The following is a 17,303-nucleotide window of genomic DNA, read 5'->3' as shown; positions in this document are numbered from 1 at the left end:
GTGAAAAATACAGATTTATCTTGCTGTACTGCTACACATTAATCAAAAGTCTGACTATGAGATATCTATTGGCCTTAATTGGTTTGCTGCTCACTTTAGAGTGGATAGCTGAAACTGTATTACAGTATTAATGAGTACAATTGATCTTCTAGGCTCTGCCTTCCAATATACAAAGGTACTATAGGAGTATGAATTAGGTTTTAGGAGGAAATTTCTCTCTTCCTTTGTCTATGACTTATTTATGTGAGGTATTTCAAATACACTGACTTGCAATTAGTTCTCTGTGATCTAATGGATTTTAATTTAGTAGTCAAATTAGTGGCAGACAGCTAGAGTTCGCAATGCTGGCGGGCATATCAGCGTTGATAGAGGTAACGAAGAACGGCACCCTGATGAGCTAAGATCTGCCACCATTCAGATTTTCTGGCAATGACAAGCCTGTCTGCAAATGTAATTCATGCTAAAGGACAGGGTGACACAGAATTGTTTAGATGGTCTGTTAAGAATCAATAACAGAAATCTCAAAAAAAAAAAAGAAAAGAAACACAATAAATCATGTACTTTTGAAATATTAAACCAAAACATTGTCAAAAGCCAACAAAGAATTGAGGAAACATAATAATCCAAATAAGAAATGGGAATTAGTAACTCAAGGAGTCAATTCAAATAAGCCATGTGGCCTCAGTAATATTTTATTATTTAATTATAAAAGGGTAATATTACTTAACCAGTCTTCATAAGGTGATGGTAAAGCAGTTAAAGTCTATAGGATCTTACAGATGTAGACAAAAGGTATACGTGTTGGAGATAGTAAATATTGAGAGGGAGATATCATAGCTGTTGCTGCATTACTAAAAAGACAATAATGTGGTTGGCTACTGGGAAAGAGTTTGCATTTGTTGCTGAAGCAAAACCAGCCTTATGATTATCTAAACTAGGTTGATATTGTCTGTGGAAAACTGGATACAAACTTGGGTCTATAGAAGTATCCATTTTCTGTAGTAATTATTTTAAGTGTCGACAAAGTCTTAGGAAAGGTTTCTGTCAATCTGACTTCTGGACTTGTATTGGTTGTGTTGGCTTAGTCTCTCTAGACAACTAGGTTCTTTTTTCCATGTGTTCTGTTGCCTAGGCTGGAAAATTCAGCCTAAGCCCATCTTTTGATAATGAAGATATTGAAAATTTCCTAAAGCAAAACAATGGAGATAGCAACTCATTTATCTGAGACTGTTTACACCTGTTATAGAAAGTCATCTTCACTCCTGTACTACTCTGTTGCCCAGCTACAGAGGATTAATCAAGTCTGGCACAGGGAGAGGTTTTCTCCAGATCACATTTCCGTGAGTCAGTTGGGCAGCAGAGACAATGCACTGCTAGTTATGCTGTCACATTTTATCAGGTGATCTTCCAGCATTTTTATTTGTGCAAGAAGAAAGTTGCTCTGTAGCAATTGTCCTTGTAATCACATTTGTTGGGGAATTCTAACTCAATTAAAGTATTGTGAATTGGAAAAACAAACAATCACACAATAAATAGTTTACAACACCTAAAATAAGCATTAAAACAGTACAGAGGAAAAAATATAAAAAGCAAAAGCAACAAACAAAAATCCAAAACCCCAAACCCCCTAACAGATGGTACACCAAATGTAGCATGAATACTCCTCAGATAATTTTATAGGGATATGCTAATTCATGAGTAACTATATTGACCTGAATTTGACTGGTGATCTGTGCAAATATGTTGCCTTTCTTCCATAATCTTACAAATCCAGAGAAGTGTTTTACTATGCATGACATTTTAGAGATGGGAAAACTGCTACCAATCAGTTGGACGTGTTGCATTTATGGACCTATAAGTTTTTGTCTCTGGATCTGGGCTGGCTCAGAATTTGCAAGATGAACCTTCTACAAAGTGCAGAGTGAAAATTCTCCATGCACATTATTTCTATCCATACTAACAAGATTTAAGCACTTCTGTTCATATAAAGGTAACAGTATTTCTGTGTGAAAGCTGTGCTGTGCCAGATTTGATTGACGTGCTTCAACGCAATTTGCACAACAGTATGACCAAAGCAGCAGCACTTGCTAGAAGTGGCTGCAAATATATTGAATTTGCATTTCTGAAAGTGAATTGACTTATTCTGATTAAATAGTTGCATCTTACAAATGAACTTTATGGATTTTTGCACCTTGTTTCCTCTTATATTTTATTTGAAATGACCTGCATTTTATAACACAAGTGCTTTAGATCACATTTGCTAAATTTACTGAAAAAGTTACAAATTGTCATTGCTGATGTTCTCTAGATGCTATACAAACTTATTGCTTCCTGTTCCATGGTATGCCGTAACAGACAACCACAAAGGAGAAAAACGTGGTATTGTTTACTGTATGATGGTCTTAGGTAAGCTTTAATATTAATGTTTTCTACCTAATAGTGCCTCTTAAAAACATTGTAATATCCATGCACAAAGACGTTTACAACTAAATGAAAACACCTTTAAATTCCATTAGTAGTTGAAATTTTGTGTACAATTTTCATGGCTGAAGAAGGAATTGGAGGGCATACAAATGAATCTTTACTTCCATTTAAGAGATCAAGAGTAGACATACTTTTTCACACACTAATCTGTGCCTGATAGTTCAGTCTTAGGAAAAGGTTTATTAGACTTGGGAATACACGTATCTAGGCTTTGGCTTGTTAAAATTTATGTTTACTAATAAGTCTTTGCACTTCAAATAATACTTTGTGTGTTGATTAATCTCATGAAAGTCCAATAAAGAATGTTAAGCTACTCTAGTTGTAGTATTAGAGCCTCAAACTCTTAACTCATTTACACTGGACCTATTCTTCCATGTGTTCATACAAGACTTAGGAAAATAGAGTTGAAGCCTAAAGTACTGCTGCTGCAGTACAGAAAAATATACACATACATGAACATACACAAAAACATGTCCAGTGCTAAACCATTAGGAAATACCAGAAAATTATCTTTACGTTCTTAATGTGACTTACTAGAAAAAGCTTAATATTAATTTTATATGAATAGTAATTTTTTTTTCCTCTCACAGAGGGTTACTGACTTATCATTTTCTTACAGAAAAATATGGTCTCCTTTCCACTAAGTTTCAAGTCTTAACTTTAAAATATCTAGGCAATGCTACTTTGTATTGAATTGTTCACAACAATTAAGAAAGGCAAAATTAAAAAAAAATCCCAGTATGTTCTTTCCGTAACTGTTCTCATTTCTGAAGATGTTTACTCATTTTTGACTAACATTTCCAAAAAAATCTGAAACCCTTGATCTTGAACATGAGGTAGAGTGCTGCTGTGAAAGTTCCAGTTTGAATAAATTAAGTATACCAAAATTACAAGAGTATACTTGGTAACCTTAATTTTAGGGAACACTTTTTTTCTGCTCTGTTCATTCCTATAAATATAAATTTATATACTTATAGAATTTGATGTATATGTGACTTCTTTCATACATGACAATACTTTCAGAATGATTGGGAGTCTAAAGTCTTAGACATGAATTGCAGTATTTCAACTTTGATGGTATAAATTTCATCTGTCTTAGACATAGGTCAGAAATGGTCCGCATGACTTATTTGAAGCTCTCTGGCCTGTACATAAGGATGACTCTCTATGCGTTTAGTTGCATAAGGAATTTGCTGTAACCCTAAAACAAGAATGTTTCATACAGGTAAGGATCTAGAGACAGTTAACATGCCCAGATAGAGCAGTAGATATCCATACATGTTTATATGATGATATTATGCATGTGCAAACATTCACTTGGTTTTATTTATGACTTCTGCCTTTTTTCAAAAGCAATAAATACAATGGAAAGATCCCATGTAATCTAGGAGTAAAATTCAGTGTTGGCCACATTCCTCCGATCTTGGGTAGTCGGGCAGGATGCTGAAAAAAAGAATAAAGTATTTATCCAGAATCTTCTTGTTTGCAGTGAGCAGAGTTACATTTAATGCAAAATTCACCTAGAATTCTGCAGTATTTGGTAAAAGTAAATATTCCTTTGATTAGAAACACATACTAGAAAGATGTTGCTGGTTCAGCTAATGTCTTAAACATCTTTCCAATGAATATAACTTTGCAATATTGCAGTAATTTGAACCATAATTATTTTCATTAGATCTTTCTTTGCATAAACTGTTTTATTCATGCTATTATAATTTACCTTATACTGTTAACAAAGCCCAGGCTACTTCATATTCCATTTCATATTCAGCTATGACTGATTAGTTCAAGCACATTGCATGATCATGCATATACATTGGCACATTTTTCATCATTTTGTCTTCAGATCTGGCAGGTTTTGTTTTCAAGCAGATGATCTTAACTAATGAGGTGCACATTTCTTTATGTAAATCAAGGAACAACAACAAAAAAAACCGCTGAGCTTCCTTGATCAGAAAGCTGTCTAACCATATGCAATTGACACAGCAGCAGGACAGAGGCCTACCTTAAGACTTAGTGCTTTGGGCAGCTTTATTTGAGATAGCAGTCAAGAACAGTAGTCTTTATTCAAAATTAGTTTTCAATTTACAAACTTTGTAAAACTAAACTACAGCAACTTCCATTGTTGCAAGTTGTTAAGAAAATCCCCTTCTCCAACCATTGTATCTATCAGTCTTTATAGTATGAAACTGTATTAACTTTGTTAATATATGTTAGTTTGCATTATACACTGTAATGAAATGAGGTAGTAATGGAATTTTACTGAACACTTTGGTATTGTTCATGCTTAAGTAAAACAAATTAAAGGACAGCCCAGCCCAGGAAATAAGGACTTTGCTTCTTGGAAGCTTAGAGCTGTCTGTGAAGGATAAAGGATACCCCTGGACAACCAAGATAACGCCAGCATCCCAGGCCCTCTAACACATCTTTGAAACTCTCCCAGCGTTGTCTGACATCATAGATAAGTAACTATAGAAAGTCTGACTCCAGGGACATCTGGATCAATAGAGAAGTGGCAACAATGCTGCAAAAATGTAGTTGCTTTGCAAAGTTTTCCTATCACTAATAATCGGTAATGTGGGTGTAACTGATTAGTCACATCATGTTGTAGCTGAACCTTTGAAGGGTATAAGAACCCTGTGTAAAGTTGCATTTGGGGTGCCCCAATATGGCTGGGACACCTCACATACATGAATAAATATTTACTTTTGCAATTCAATACTTTGTGTCCTAGCCCTTCTCCTTGGTTGGCGTGGGCCAATTACGAATTTTCATGACAAAGTACAAGTCCATATGACCTGGCTGCATATTACAGGAGGAGAGACAAAGCACTCTTGTCCTGAGAAAAGGAGGAAATAAAATAACAGGACAAAGGTACTAGAGTAATTATTCAATACAATGATGGATATGATACAAAGCATTTGGAGTGCCTTCTAGCTCAAATATGTTTTGTGATAATCAGAGGGATTACGGTTCAACTCCTCTCAACTCTTTGATCTTTTTCCACTATTGTTTCAGAACTGGCTAGCTCTTTGGTTTTTCATTATTTATTTGTAGGAGGAACATTTTGTTTGGATTAATTTTTTATGTCCTTTATGTATGTTATGGTTTAACCCCAGCTGGCAACTAAGCCCAACACAGTCGCTCGCTCACTCCCTGCCCCCTATAGTGAGATGGGGGAGAGAATAAAAAAAAAGTAAAATTCGTGGGTTGAGATAAAGACAGTTTAATAGGTAAAGCAAAAGCTGTGCACGCAAGCAAAGCAAAATGAGGAATTCATTCACCACTTCCCATCGGCAGGCAGGTGTTCAGTCATCTCCAGGAAAGCAGGGCTCCATCAAGCATAACGATTACTTGGGAAGACAAGTGCCATCACTCCAAACATCCCCCCCTTCCTCCTTCTTCCCCCAGCTTTATATGCTGAGCATGACGTCATATGGTATGGAATATCTCTTTGGTCAGCTGGGGTCAGCTGTCCCAGCTGTGTCTCCTCCCACCTTCTTGTGCACCCCCAGCCTGCTCGCTGGTGGGGTGGTGTGAGAAGCAGAGAAGGCCTTGACTCTGTGTAAGCACTGCTCAGCAATGAGGAAAACATCCCTGTGTTATCAACACTGTTTCCAGCACAAGCCCAAAACACAGCCCCATACTAGCTACTATGAAGAAAATTAACTCTGCCCCAGCCAAAACCAGCACAATGTAGTACTATAAAATTTGGAATTTCATGTAAAGCTTAATAGTTTAATGTATTTACATTTCTCAGAAATGTACTTAAAAAAATGATTGAGGTCTTTGATCTCTCGAGTAGTTTTTTGTTTTGTTTTGATTTTTTTTTTTTTAAATCTAGCTATCTCACTCAGGTATTTAAATATCTAACATGACTCAAGGTTCTGGATTGGGTTTTTATATAAATCCTTCTTATTAGAATGACTTTAACCTGCAGAAACTGTGTTAGTTCTAGAACCAATGCTACGGACTGGAGTTTGTATAGACACACTCAGGTTAAAGCTAGTTATCCAAAAAGTTAAAAATGTAGATAGAGGGTTCAGCAGAGCCTAACCATGGAATACATATAGAATCATAACAACCGAAAGCACAAGGAGGGATCTTCAGAAACCTCAAGCCGATGTCAGCTGTATTGACTTAGCTTCTTACCTGGTTTACAGGTTGCAGCTTAGTGTTGCTGTGGTTACATGGTGATTATTTCTCTGTTTATTTTAAAATTTACTTTGTCATATTTATGGGCTGCCGTCTGATCAAGAGGTGTTGTCTAATCAAATAAGCCTAGCAAAACCAAAAGCTTTTATGCAACTCCCATCCATTGCAAAGTCAAAATTTAATTCAGTGAAAATTTTAAATTATTCTAAGTATATTCTATACTTAGAATAAAAGCTTGTTCATCATAAATGTGTATCATTATACCTTTGAAAGACAGTTTTACTGGCAAACTCACTTGAAAAGGGTCAAGATGACAAAGTAGCTTAAACATTCAAATGCTTGTTCTTTGTGTTTCAGCAAAATATCAGTTTTGAAGGCTAGGAAATTTGGGGGGGCATGTGTATGTCTATATCTGTATGGTAAGGCATTATAGTATAAATCTTAGTGAAACAAGAAGTTGATGAGTGCATCTGTTATGCTTTCTTTGAGATCTTCACAAAATCATTCCAACTACAGAGACAAATTTGGATGCAGAGATTTTAATCAGTCATTTGAATGAATAATTACATGATTACACATAAATTCATATTTAGGTTTGAAAATTAAACTTTGCCATTTTAAGCTCTAAATTCATACTGATGTCACATTCTGGAGTAAAAGCAGCTCAGCTCTGTACTGTAAGCTTGTATTTGCAATGGAGAACAGTTGTATTAATTGCCACTAAACTTCCTTTTTAACACAAAAGAGGATTTGAACATTGGGTTTGTAGCTACTGATCTAAACTGTTTTTCTTCTTGAAATCAGCATCTACTATATAGTGCTTTTATTATCCATGTTAGATTTTGAATCACTGTTCAGTACACACAATTAAAAAGATTTGTAGTGTACTTTGCATTCACAACTCAGCTGATGAATGTCAGTTTTAATTTATTTTACTTTATCACCCGTCCCTGAAATTTCCTCTTTAGCTTAAACAAAAGGTTCAGGGATTACTCAAAACTGCTGCTGGATTTTTCTTGGCTTCATACTCCAGCAATTTTTTTCATTTTTTTCTGCTCTGAGAATATAAAATAGTAAATTCTAAGTTCCAGCATTTTTAGCAGCATAATTCTCCAACTCTAACCCAAATTATTTAACTATTCACTCATAAAACCAAGGAATTGTTTTCAGAACTGTAGCTTTACACAGCAATATAGAAAGAATCATGAATAAAGATAAAATTTAAAGCACTCAAACAGTATCATTAAGACTGTTTGATGACTGATGTTAAAATTAGATAGAAGCTTAATTATTTTGATGAAATGGATCCCAGGCCTTTACTTTTGACAACATATACAATAAATACACAATGCATACTCTGAGAGACATATGCAACCAGGAAGGAACTGATGATCAATTTTAACCTATTATCCTTGCTAGATTTCATTGCTTCCTTAGGTTCTGGAACCCTAAAGTATAACATGTTTTCAGGTATGATATTTGCAGAAAGGCAATATAGTATGAATCAGATTTGTGATGATACTGGTGATTATAATAAAAAGATTACAAAATCTTAAGCCATTTATAATGAAAAAACACTTATAATAGTATATGGCCTTCCTTCACATATATTATTTTGGACATAACAGCTAAAGCTTTTGGACAAATATATAAATGATTAATATTTTTGTTGAGAAATATCATTGCTTTCTTTCTGTTACACTATCATCTTCCTGGCCTGTATGATGAGTTTGACATAAGAAAACGTAAAGGTAGAGGATACTTTCTGCTGAATTTGTATACAAAATCCCCTAATAACCTTTTTAATTTCTGTTGCTTCCTCTTTCTTATCATCCTACCTGCATAGTGAGAATCTACTCAGGATATATTCAGGGCTCCTGGCTATTGGAACTATCATCGCCTGCCTGCAGAAGTTGCTAAACATGTAAAAATGCATTTCTCACCTTTTATGGCTCAGGATAACACTTTCTATTTCATCAGGGATTCTTAAATTAATAATGACCTGAGCCGTTTTGTTTTGCTTTTAGTTTTTTAGTTATGCTTTTGGTTTTTTGGGGGGCAGGAAGGGAAAAGGAAGGACTTCTTTTACTTATTTTCTTTGATCCCTAAATTCTCTTTTATCCTTTGTTTGGCAGAACATTATCAATTTTTCATGTTTGAAGCCCTTTCTAGCTCAGATCTTTCCAACCTTGCAATGGTAATAGCTGCTAATCTGCGGGTTGCATTTCATTCTGACTGATCTAGTAGCATTAACTTTGCTTTTAATACTTCTGAAACTAGTACAAGACACAACTTTTGGAGATGACACTCATTTCCAAGGTTGAAATCACCTTTCATTTTCCACATGAAATTCAGTTCATTAGGATTATTCTCCATAGTTAATGATTACATCCAGCCTGGGCTCTCAATACATCTCTTTCTTCTTATAAATGTGTGAGGAGGGGAAAAGAACAAGAGAAGCAGTTTGAGAAGAACAAACACTGAATAGATTGTATTAATGAGTAAGTCATGAGCCAAGAGCATGAAAAAAATCTCTCTTTTTTAAAAGGACCTTGTTACAATTCATAAGAAGAATCAAGAATTTTATTACAGTCATGACATATTACAGATGTTTAGTAAATGGGGTTTTTTTAAGAAAGGACATAGGAAGTGAAATTTGTGTTTTCTGAAGAGAAAATTACCTTTGTCTTCCAAAGTAATTTGGCTGATATTCTTGAGCCTTTTAGTATCATGTAGCTTAAGAAGAGAATAAAAATAAATAAATATGTATTTGATAAAAATAAAAGCAAATAACATCACTAGTCCATAAGTCAAGCTCAAAACTCATTGATATTGCAAGAAAAAAATTCCCTGATTTTTTTTTCTTTGAATGTGTGTGATGTATAATTTTTCTCATTATTAAACTGTAAAACAGGTCAGAACTTTTACAATTAAACAAATATCCTTTCTCATAAAATGCCACATGGTCCAAAAGGAAAGTTTGATGGGAACATGTCAATTTTAATCACTTTTTAACTGGGAAATATGTTTGAGATAGATATGAAATATGTGAACAAAACGTGGAGAGAGTAAAAAGAAACAAGAACATAAAAGTCTCTTGACTGAAGGATGCACTTGAGTAGATAATTTCTGCATCAAAGGCCTTGTGTATCCTAATGTAGAAATATTTATTCATTTGCCTTTTTTATTGTTCATAAAATAGATTTAAAGATTTGAGTTTTATCTTAATATGGAAAAGAAAGTTTTCTCAACAGAACACCAATTAAAATCTGAGATTTTGGTGAGAAAGTATTCTGTATGGCTTCTGCCCTTAGACAGGTTGGTAAATTTGATCATGTACTTTGATGATCAAATATATTAGACTCAAGAGACTGTGAGTCTGACTGTGGTGGTTTAGCCTGGGCTAACAACCAATGCCCACCCAGCTGCTTGCTCCCACCTGACCCCCGTGTGGGATGAGAGGTAGAAAAGAGGATTGAGAAAGCTTGTGGATTGAGCTAAAGAGCTTGCCAATTGCTGTTACCAGAACAGACTCAACTTGGGGAAAATTAGCTTAAATTATTGCCGATTAAAATAAATATCTAATTACTCCTTCAGGTAGTGGGAAACAGAAAGAAAAACCTTAAAACAACCCCTTTCCTCCCCACTTTCCCAAGCTCATCCGCATTCCTTGACTCCAGACACTATTGCCCGCCCCCTCCAAGCATTACAGGGACATATGGGGGGTGGGAACTACAGTCAGCACACAGCAGTTCCTCTCTGCTGCTCCTTCCTCCTTATGCTTTTCCTCTGCTCCAGTGTGGTCTCTCCATGGTCTGCAGTTCCTTCAGGAATATCCAACTGCAGCTGAATAGGTCTTCCATGGGTTGCAGTGTGGAGATCTCCACCATGGAGCACCTCCTCCTCCTGCTCTGACCATGGTATTCCCTCTGGTCTTTCTCACTCTTTTTCTTCTTTCTATGTCTGGCGTTTTTTGCCCTTTCTTAAACATGTTTTTACAGAGGCATCACACATGAGTGATGGATTTAGCCATGTCCTGTGGTGGGTCATATATGTGTGTGTGTGGGTGTGTGTGAGCCGGCTGGAAGCAACTGTGCCTGGAATGAGATAGCCTCTGGTGTCTTTCCACAGAGGTCACCCCGCAGCCCTCACACTGACAGCACCTTGCCATGGACACCCAATACACTGACAAGAAAAGAAAAATGAGCTAGTTTTGTAAAGACAAAAAGATCCGGAAAACTCTTTCCTTCACAGGATGAAGACTGTCATCTGGGAATTGTTAATTGTTCTTGAACTTACAGTGGTTTGATGAGTTTGCGTTATAAGTACTTCATAGCATTAATAATGATAAAACTGTTTGAAAGTGATTATATTTGGCGTTTAATTGGAGACATGGTTTTCCCCTTAACTGGTCTATTCTTGGAAGGAGGTTGGGAAGGTGTGCTGCCCAGGCATTCTCTTTGTCTCTCCATCTATGGTCAGAACCAGGAGTTTCACTGTGTCATTAATTATTCATAATCAAGTGGCTTGTATACTGACCTTAAGGAACCTTGTCAGCTTTAGTCACAAGCACGGGACATGATTCCAGTAACACGGAATGTGTACATACAAACAAATACAAAATAATGCACGTTAGTATTTAGTAGTATCATTATGTGTTTAAGATTTAGTTGTGTTGTTATGTGCACCAAACATTTTACCACTGAGAACATGGCTTTCGTGTAGCACTAGTAACATAAATTTGGGGCAAAGTGTGTTCTGAGCATCTGTTTGGAAGATGGGCATAAACTATTGCATGAGTTACTTTAGTAAATAATTCAAATGATATAATTACTTGTGGGGCAACATTGAAATCAGTGATTTTTTTCACTTCACATAATCTGCTGGAAGAGAAAGCCTTTCCCTGATTTTAAGGTTAGTAGAAATTCACATTGCCTTTTTGTGGAGTCAGTACCTCATGATTCGCAGAGACTGGTGTGCTTCTCATCTCTTCCTCTTCCAAGACCTATGGAAGACGAGTTATTTCCTGTCCCTGAGAAACAAATGGTTTTACTTCTTTTTTAATTAGGCTCATTTCAGAGTTTCTCAAGCTGGTACACAGGTGACTTATGCAGTACTTCTTGATGTTTGCTGGTGAGGTGGCAATGTTATGCTGATGGTGTACACATAATAAATCATGTTAAAAGAGGGTGAAGCAGTTCAGTGCTCTTCTAATGTCATTTTCCACACAAGCAGTTGCCCCTGCAAAAATGTCATGTGATCATAAAAACAAGCAACAAGAGAGTGATGAAAGTTCATTTTGATGATATATTAACTGTGTGAAAATACTGGAATATCACAACTGAATACTTAAACTTTAGTTCAGCCTTTGTTCACACATCAGCTTTAATAGGCAATTAATTTTACACAATTAGAAATGTGTATGCAACAGAGGTACATTTTTGTTGCCAGAGATAGGTATTGTGGTATATTTAAATGTGTGCAAAAATATTTTGTTTCATCTCAACTGTTCTGAGACTCTTGTGATACTTTGAGTTGTGAACCAATGACATGTCTGTCATGAGACATTTTTACATTTCACATTCGATAAGACTGAAAAACCTATATTAAAATATTCTGTTATACGTGAAGTACCTGTTTTCCCAACATGCATTCTCATAAGCCTATGACATACTGTTCAAGCAGGATCTGTGACTCTTCCTAAAAAGAGAACAAGATCAGATGTCTGTCACACTGAAAATAGTGTGACACAGCTGCTTTTATAATAGATAGCAGCTGCAGCAACTGTGATGGTTGAGAGACGAGCTTTTGCATACAGAAGCCAGAAAAACTAACGTAAATTTTGTAGAACGCATAGTAATTGATTACAGTGGACTAGGCATTATACTTATAATGGTTTCCTGAGATGAAAAGATCAAGGTCTGTTTTAAATACTGGTATACATAAAATGTATTTAATTCTTTTACGGTGATAAAATATTTTTGTTTTCCCACAATACTAGTATCAATTTTGCTGTGGTTGCATCATGTAACATTATATGCAGAAAGGAGAGTAAAAGAGTTGAGAAGAGCAGTTTTAAATGATGTTCACAGATAATTTAGAAGGAACATTACATTCTCTTGTCCTTAATGGAAGTCACAACTGCACTGATGAAGAACACAGTCATTGAAAGTAAAGCAAAGTCATTAGGAATCAAATCCCTGATTGAGTATTTTAACTCTGTAAATGAGCTGCATAGATACTTAACCTGGGAGCTCCTAGGATATTTTTAAGCATATTTCCAATTAAATCTGTCTTGAGGAACAGCAAGTAGAACAGTAGTCTATTTTCTTTAGAGCTAGTGGAGATACTGCTTTTCCTTTCACCTGCATGTGTATTCCTGTTTTGCTATGAAGATATCATTTGCAGAGGTTCAGAATGTAGGCTGGAGTTGTATGAGCGCAACTTTTCACAGTTGTCGCACAAGTTTGAGAGGGGCAACCTGCTCTAGTTGACCCTGCCATGAGCAAGGAGGTTGGACTAGACAATCTCCAGAAGTCCCTTTCAACCTCAACTGTTCTATGAATTTATAGAATAGAACAGAACAGAACAGAACAGAATAGAATAAAATTATCTTAAACATTGTAATAGCACTTTGATTTATTTCCTCACTTGTTAAGGTGGGCAGTGTAACGCATGGCAAATCTACACAGTGATCTTACTGCACATTCTGCTGTTCAAGGATTTAACAGCTTGCTTTTTAGAATACTCCCTAAATGCAGTGAATTACAAAAAAAGTCAAATCTACAAGTGGTTCAGTATTACCTATTCATGGTGAGGAAAAAAAAAAATCAGATAAACATGGAAAAAAAATCATTCTGTGATATTTCTAGCAGAGACTTATGTATATCAATATTACTATATCTTGACTTAGCTTTCTTTTCTTATGCTAAGGAAACTAGACTCCTTCCAGTAACATATCTGCTTGGTGTTCACCTCATGGGCCTTCAAAATCTGTAATTTCTTTTGAAAATTTTCTTCCTGCTGAGATGGTCCCTGTATTATGTTTGAGCAGCTGGTTATTTCTCACAGGGTTTGGTAAAATTCAGTGTGCCATGGTATAACACAGATGTAATTTGTCAAAATAAAGATTGCAGGATGCTTCAAATCTTTTGTAAAGTGAAATGGAAAAATCCCACAAAAATAAATACTGCATGCTGGACAAAACAAGAATGGTGTTGAGTTGGAAGACATCCAAATAAGTCATCCACTCCATCAGCATGAGCTGAATTAGGATCAAATACCTGTTATGATCTATCTTTTCCTTCATAGGACAACCATGTTTTTAGATATTCTATTTGTTTTTCAGAAACTATAGAAGCCCAGATTAGTTTAACTCTTCTAGAATACCATAGTATTCTACGTATTCTTTTCAAGAGTAAAATAGATTTCACTCTATTTATTTGAAAATATTTTAAATGTTATTAATGTCTTATTTAAGTATCTTAATATCTACTTTCTTTTAGAGTTTTTCATGATTACTCTAAAATACACTGATTTTTGAAATTGTTGTTTTCTCCCCTCCCTGATGCATACCAGACCAAATATATAACTGTAATTGCCTTGTGATGAGTCCAGAAAACTGAATCAGAAATTCTAATAAAACAACTACAGCTCAGAAACTCTTTTATCAGAGTATGCCAAAGTACAAAATTGAAATGCCTTGTGGAAATATGTCATTTTTGTCAAATTTTTAGTTGGAAATTCACAAGAAATTTAATAGCTGGTATTCTTAATTTTATGTTATTCTATAATTTTTTATTGCAGTATTTTAAAGCATGTCAAGTTCTTTTTTAAAAAATATTACGAAAAACCAAGCAAATAGATTTTGTGATCTTTGAATTTCCTGAAAGATACATATTCAACTGTGACCAGCTGTATAAATAATATACATCCTGTCAAAATTTAGTTCAGTATGAAGTGAGTTAGGCCTTTACCTTCTATAAACCAAATGGGCTAAAGAAGCTATTATATGGATACATTACTATTTAGAAGTGTGACAAACTGCGCTGTGCACTTCAGGCTATTCATTAGAAAACAGCTAGTGCGTTACTATGAAGAAAGAATGAAGAGGGTGGTTGCCAGAGACTGTAATTGGTTTCTTCAAGAGACAGACATATTTTAAAATACACAATAAGAAAAGTCTGCAACAGAGATTTATATATTTGGTTCTACAAGACATTCACTTGAACTTTAACTTTCTCTGTCATTATGGTAATGGCACTTTAATGGCTCAAAAACCAATTGAACTTTGATGTTTCCCATCTCCATGCAGTATGTCTTAAGGTACTGCAGTACCAAACCTTAATGGGTGATGATGTCTGTTAATATTTCTTCCCTTTCAAACGGTGGAATCACTGGCATGGCATTTTTAATGCATAATTATATCAATTAAACTATTTCTGTCTCTCTCCTCTTATGATAATGGTATTTTTCCATAGATAATGATTTCCATTTATCCCAAATATGCCTATTATTGTCACTTTTTAAAATAATTTGCAGAATTTTCAGATGACAACTCCTTTCCACCCATTAGGAAAATATGGCTCTCCCCTTTACTTTTTTATTACCTATTACTCCTACAATTACCAAAGATGGCAAAAATCTATATGTGTTTAAAAAAAGGGGGGATGTTAAGATTTCAGTTTATTAAGTATCATCAAGGTTCAGGCCATACACTTCAAATTTCAGCAATGAAAACACACAAATATATACATAGAACCCTCTGCCTCCATAGGTGCATATTTAGTCAAAAATATATTTCAAAAATATCTGTTTGGTTGCTACTAGAAATTCCATGGTTCATTTATTTGCAGCAGAACTTTGAAAATAGTAAGGGGAAAAAACAGAAGATTAGTTCTGTAACCTAATTTTCTACTTTCATGAGATTCAATGAATGCTACAATTCAATATGTCCTTAGAAATAAAGATTTTGAATACATAATAACTAGAAAAATAATTTCCTTCAACATTTCTGAATTTATATTTATAAAATCAGAGGTAACAAAGGCAAGTATATGCTATTTTATTTTATTTATCTAATTACCAAGCCCTCCTTAGAAAGTATTTCAACTCTTATGATTATGATAACCAATATATTGTGTTTACAAAGTGTTACTCTTTTTACAGGCATCCAGTTTCAAATAGAGATGTATTCATATAATTACATGAACATTTCATAAAAGTTAGTGGAACTTTTGCACTGTGTAATAAAATGTTGTACCATTTGTGATGAGCTTCCATTGTAGTTTGTTATACTCTAAGAAAGTCTCTGTAGTACCTCATAGAATAAGTATTAGATACTTTAAAGTTAATGAGCATATTTTTGTGCTTCAATGTTATTAAATAATATATCCTTCAAAGTCTTGTATAAAAGGTGAAATCTATTAAAGATTTATATTTAAGAGAACATGGCATATGTTTGATATTCAACTACAATTAATCAAGGTGTTTTGACTTGATCTGAATGCTAATAATTATTCATGTCTATCATGAGTTTTCAAATGAAATTAAGAAAGGTACAAAGGCAGCTAAAAGAAACCTTTGTCTTCATTCTTCAGTGTATTTTTAAATTAACATAAAGTAAGATAATATTTGTCATTGTATTCTGATACTTCTGTTTCTTTGAGCTGCAAACAATGCATCCTCATTAGTAGAACGTATGATAAATATTTAAGAAAGACTAATGGATGTCATTTGATGTTGTGCTCCATTTAGTTTCAAGCATTGTAATAAGGTTTTATTTTGTACAAAGCTTTCAGTCCACTTACAATATATGGCATAAGAGGTGGAGTTTTCTATAAGATGTCTAAAATTGTGATGAATAATTGATTCTAAATGGTTAGTCAGGAATATTCCTCTGTCCAAATAGTGCATACTGTATTTATTGAATTATTAATTTAATTTTTTATTAAAATATTTAACAAAATTCTTCAAATCCAAATCTTTGATAACGATCATTCAAACATACAATCTATTAATTAAAATTAAATTGTAATTATATCTTTTTTTTACTGCATTTTTTCTTTGACAGATTTAAATTAAGGATGCAAATATCATTCCTGGTAAATTATATTTACCAGGAAAGTATTATTACTTCAGTTAAAAGATGTAGAAACTGAGTCATATAGGAGTGAGGTGACTCATGAATACTCATTAATTATTTGTATTATATTAGAAACTAGTTAGAAACTTATTTACACTGACCTTATTAAGAGTCAGCTTTTGATTTGGACACACAATTAGAGAGATATAAAAAGCATAAAGAGACAACATGGCCTATTATAGGCCATTAAGTATCTTTTTATATGCATTTGTGGACAGTTATTTTAGGTGTTGACTATATTCCTCTAGGGCAAACACCCAGCTCTGTTTTAGGTATTTTTCTTGTTTCAGGATATTTTAAAACTGAAACCTTTACTATGTTTAAGTAAAATGTGTAATTCCATTTTCTCCTCTGCTAAAATGAAAACGCCACCTGAACTCAGTACCCTGATGTGAGCCATCAGTTGCCCAAATTGTATGATGGCATTATGCCATTATTATATACAGCTGAAGTCACATTATTCCTTCTATGAGACTAGAGAATACTTTTGTGAACATATTTTGCTCTCACGAATTTTTGG

Source organism: Gymnogyps californianus, chromosome Z, assembly GCF_018139145.2.
Source record: "Gymnogyps californianus isolate 813 chromosome Z, ASM1813914v2, whole genome shotgun sequence".
NCBI classification, from domain to species: domain Eukaryota; kingdom Metazoa; phylum Chordata; class Aves; order Accipitriformes; family Cathartidae; genus Gymnogyps; species Gymnogyps californianus.
The sequence above is the reverse complement of the archived record's forward strand: the minus strand, read 5'-3'. Positions refer to the sequence as shown.